Raw genomic sequence first — 4,586 nt, forward strand, 5'->3', positions numbered from 1 at the left:
TATCTTGCAACTCTCTTAACTTCCTCACCATTTAGAAGTTCTGTGACTACACAGTCTTTTCCCTCTTTTTTGTTTGTAGTAGTCCTCACTTGTGAGGCGGTAAATCATTATGGAAGTAGATTGCCCTGTCTTTCTTCTGTGGAGTGTCTGATGGGTTTGAACCACCAACCTTCTAGTTAGCAGTTAAATGCCTTAGGCACTGTGCCACCAGATCTCCATATATATATTTATTTAATCTTGCTAACCATTTTTAATTCTTTTTTGTTGTTATTATTTGTTATTTTTTTCCTTTAAATTGTATTTATTTTGTTGTTGGTGGTGAAAATATACACAGTAAAATATACACCAATTCAACAGTTTCCACATGTACAATTTAGGGACATTGGTTGCATTCTTCGAGTTGTACAACTACTCTTATCCTCATTTTCTGGGTTATTCCTTCCTCATTAATATAAACTTACTGTCCCCTATTGTTCCTATCTAATCTTCCAAGTTGCTGTTGTCAATTTGATTCTATTCACATAGTTCTTCAAACAGCACAACGCTCAATACAGACTTTTTTTTACTAGTTAATCTAAACTATTATTTAGTTTTAAGAAGACTTCAGGGGATATTTTTTTGGTTAAGGTTTAAAGACTATCTCAGGACAACAGTTTCACGGATTCATCCACCCTCCAGAAAGTCTACATTCCATGAGAATTTGAAATTCCATTCTGCATTTTCCCCTTTTGATCAGGATTCTTCTATGGAAGCTTTGATCAAAATGTTCAGTAATGATAGCCAGGCACCATCCAGTTCTTCAGGTCTCACAGCAATGGAGGCAGTTGTTAATGGAAGGAATTTGCCACACATTCCATATCCTCCTCCTATTAGTGACTATCCTTTTCCCTCTGTTGTTCCAGGTGATTAGAGACCAATTGTTGTGCCTTGGATGTCCACTCGCAAGATTTTAAGACCCCAGTCACTATGCAACAAACTAGAAGGTGGAACTGAAGCACTAAATACATTAGGCCAATGAAATCATGACCAAAAATCTCCAAACCAAACCAAGGAACTAAATCCCATGAGGTGTTTGGTTGTACACAAGCAACTTCACCAGCTACTCTCTCTCTCTCTCTTTTTTTTTTTGTAATTGTTGTAAATATATCTATTATGTAACTGTGCTAGGCTGGGTTCTTTAGAGAAGCAAAACCAGCAAAGCTTAGAGAGAGAGAGTGAGAGAGAAATTTATCTTAGGAAAATAGCTCACACAGCTATAGAACCTGACAAGTCTCAAGGTCCTGTATCAAATGTCAAACTGGACCCTTTTCCTGACTCACGCAGCTGCAGGGGCTAACAGCCTCAATGTTGGCAGGCAGCATACTGGCTGTTGACTTCGGTGGATGATGAGTGGAAGAGCACCAGGCAGACTGGTGGATTGTTCGCTCATGGACAGTTGCAGGCAGCACAACAAGACCCAGATCCACAGAAAGTTCTCTCTTTTTCGAAGCAGGCCACACACCTAGGGAAACTCCCTTTCAATGGATTGGCTGCTCAAAGCATATACATCTGACCTCATTATGGGAATAACCACATCACAACTACTTAAACCACTCAGAATCGTGGTCCAGTCAAATTGACAAACAACGCCTAATATCACAACAATTCTTGCCAAATTCCTTTTTATCCCTATACCTGGGATGTGATCCTGTTTGGAAATAAGGTTTTTCTTCTTTTATATTAATGAGAACATATTGGAGTAGGATGCATCCTAAATTAAATCTCTTCTGAGTGATGTATAAAGAGCAGAAGATAGAGTGAGGCACACACACGGGGAAAAAGACTATGTGAGAATCCCTCTGTAAGCCACAAAACAGCAAGAAATGCCCAAGGCTACCAGAAGCCGGAAGAGACAAGGAAGGATCTTTTCCGAGAGTGGACAAAGTATAGCCCTGCCAATACCCTGAATTTGGATTCCTGTTGTTGTTGTTGTTATGTGCCGTCGAGTCAAACCCAACTCATAGCGACCCCTCCTTGGGTTTCCGAGGCAGTATCACTACAGAAGTAGGATTGCCCAACCTTCCTTCCGAGGAGTGGCTGGTGGGTTTGAACCGCCAGCCGTCTGGTTAGCAGGCAAGTGTCTTAGCCACTATGCTACCAGAGCTCCCTTGGACTCCTAGTCTCCCAAAATATTAGACAATAAATTCCTGTTGTTTAAATCTACCATTGTGGTATTTTTCTTATGGCTGCACTAGGTAACTAAGACACATACTTATATAGATTATAGGATGCATGCCCCTCTCCCCCCCCCACACACAAAACATTGCCATAGATTTGATAGCATCCCTGTAAGGACAGAGTAGAACTGTCCCATAGGGTTTCCAACACTGTAAATCCTTACAGAGCAGACAGCCACATATTTCTCCCACAGAGTGGGTGGTGGGTTTTAACTGCTGATCTTCTGGTTAGCAGTTGAGCACTTTAACCACTGTGACACCAGGGTTCCTTTATATACATCCCAGAGCTGTTAAAATATGGGGAAATGTGCATCTTAGAATCAGTGAAATGTCAAAAGAAAAACATTCATCACTTTACCTTTTATAGCATACTTTTCAGATAATCCTACAAAGTAGATGTGTTAGACTGGGTTCTCTAGAGAAACAAAAACCAGTAAAGCTAATATATGTGTATATATATATATATATAGAGAGAGAGAGAGAGAGAGAGAGAGAGGTTTATCTTAGGAAAATGGCTCACAAACGTATAGAAGCCAGCAAGTCCAAAGTCCCTGGATCAAACATCAAGCTGGAGGCTTTTCCTGGCTCCCGCAACTGCAGGGGCCAAGAGGCTCAAGACTGGCAGGCAGTACACTGGCTGTTGACTCCAACAAATGACGGATCCAAGATCTCCAGGCCGAACGGTGAACTGCTCACTCACGGACAGTTGTAGGCAGCACAACGGAATCCCGATCCACAGAAGAATGTCTCTCTTCCCAGGATGTCCCTGGATATCCTGGAAGCAGGCCACACCCCTAGGAAAACTCTGCTTCAACAGATTGGCCACTCAGAACACAGTCATCTGATCCCATCATGGGAACAACCACACAGAACTGGGGTCCAGCCAAGTTGACACACAGCTCCAACTATCACGGTAGATATTATTAATTTTCCCATTTTGTTGGGGAGGTTGACATAAAGACATAAAGTTCAGGTGCTGTGCCAGTCCAGATCACTAGTAGCAAGACCATTCTAGCAAGTGTTCCTCCTCAGTCCACTCCCATCCATGTTGGGTAGTGTTACATAAGAAAAACCCTGGACAACATGGCAGTATTCACCCCAATTTAAGCAGTTGAAGGGAAGATATAATCTATCCCATCAGGCCCTTGGGAATTCTGGCATACAGATTCAGGGGTATAGTTATAATTTTTTGCTTAGGTACTTCTGGTACCTGTAGCTGAATCCCTGGTCCTGGGACTCCAGCTCCCAGAAGGAAAAAAAATTAGGTGATGTGGGGAAGAACTGTACATTGATATCAGCATCTTCCCAGTCTTGCCCAGATCCCCCAGAAAAGGGTAAGAATCTGTTAGTTGTGATTGTCCTTTTGCCACCTTCATGTTGAATGTGAGCACACACTGAGGAAAGCAGAGCTAATTGTTCATGCCTTTATCTTCCCCCGTTTTAGGTAACAAATGTTTCAAATGCCCATTCCAATTCTCTACCAAACCGTTATCCTGAGTGTAGTATGCTACATGGTATGTCCGTTTAATATGATGCTTCTTGGCCCATTGCTGCACCCTGTGGGCTGTGAAGTATATATCTTGGTCTAATGAAATATAATTTGGTGGCCCAAATTGGTACAGTCATTTGTTTCAGTCCCTTAATGGATTTTTTGGCATTTACATCTGTCACAGACTATGCAAAGCCTAGTCCAGAGTAAGCATCTATTCCTGTAAGAACCTGTTTGTAGCCACCTGCTGCCACTGGCATCATTCGTCAAATATATTCAACTTACAAGTTATGTGCAGGGTTTTCTCCCAGGGGAATTTGTCCCAAAGCCATCTGTAACCTTTGTCTTTCTTGCTGACAGGGCAATCCTTATTGTCATTCTGCAGTTCAGAGGGTGCAAGAGCAATGTGTCTAGATTTAGCCTATCTCTGCATTGCTACAGCATCCCCATGTCCATTCACTTTATGGACCCAGTTAGCCACCTTAAGGGTATGTAAGAGTAGGTCCACTTGTTGATTCCCATTGCCTTCCAATCCAGAAAGGTTTCTCTGATGGGCATCTCAATGTCCTACTCTAATATGCCCTCTAAATTTCCAGAGTGCTTTTCATAGGCCCATGCCTTACATGGGTGTCCTCTTAAAGCCCAATTTTCCATTGCCCATTTGCCTGACCATATAGCAAGTCTGTTGGTCACTGTGTTGGTTCTCTAGTGCCACTCTAACAGAAAATACCACAAATGGGGGCTCTTAACAAACAGGGGTTTATTCTCTTACAATTTAGGAGGCTAGAAGTCTGAGTTCAAAGTGCCAGCTCTATGGGCTGGGTGAAGGCCCCTCTACCTTGAGCTTCAGTTCTGCCTCTCACTCTTGGCCCATTGAAGCC

The sequence above is a fragment of the Orycteropus afer genome, unplaced genomic scaffold, assembly GCF_000298275.1.
Source record: "Orycteropus afer afer isolate SDZICR_OR568_19922 unplaced genomic scaffold, OryAfe1.0 scaffold01045, whole genome shotgun sequence".
Taxonomy (NCBI): Eukaryota; Metazoa; Chordata; class Mammalia; order Tubulidentata; family Orycteropodidae; genus Orycteropus; species Orycteropus afer.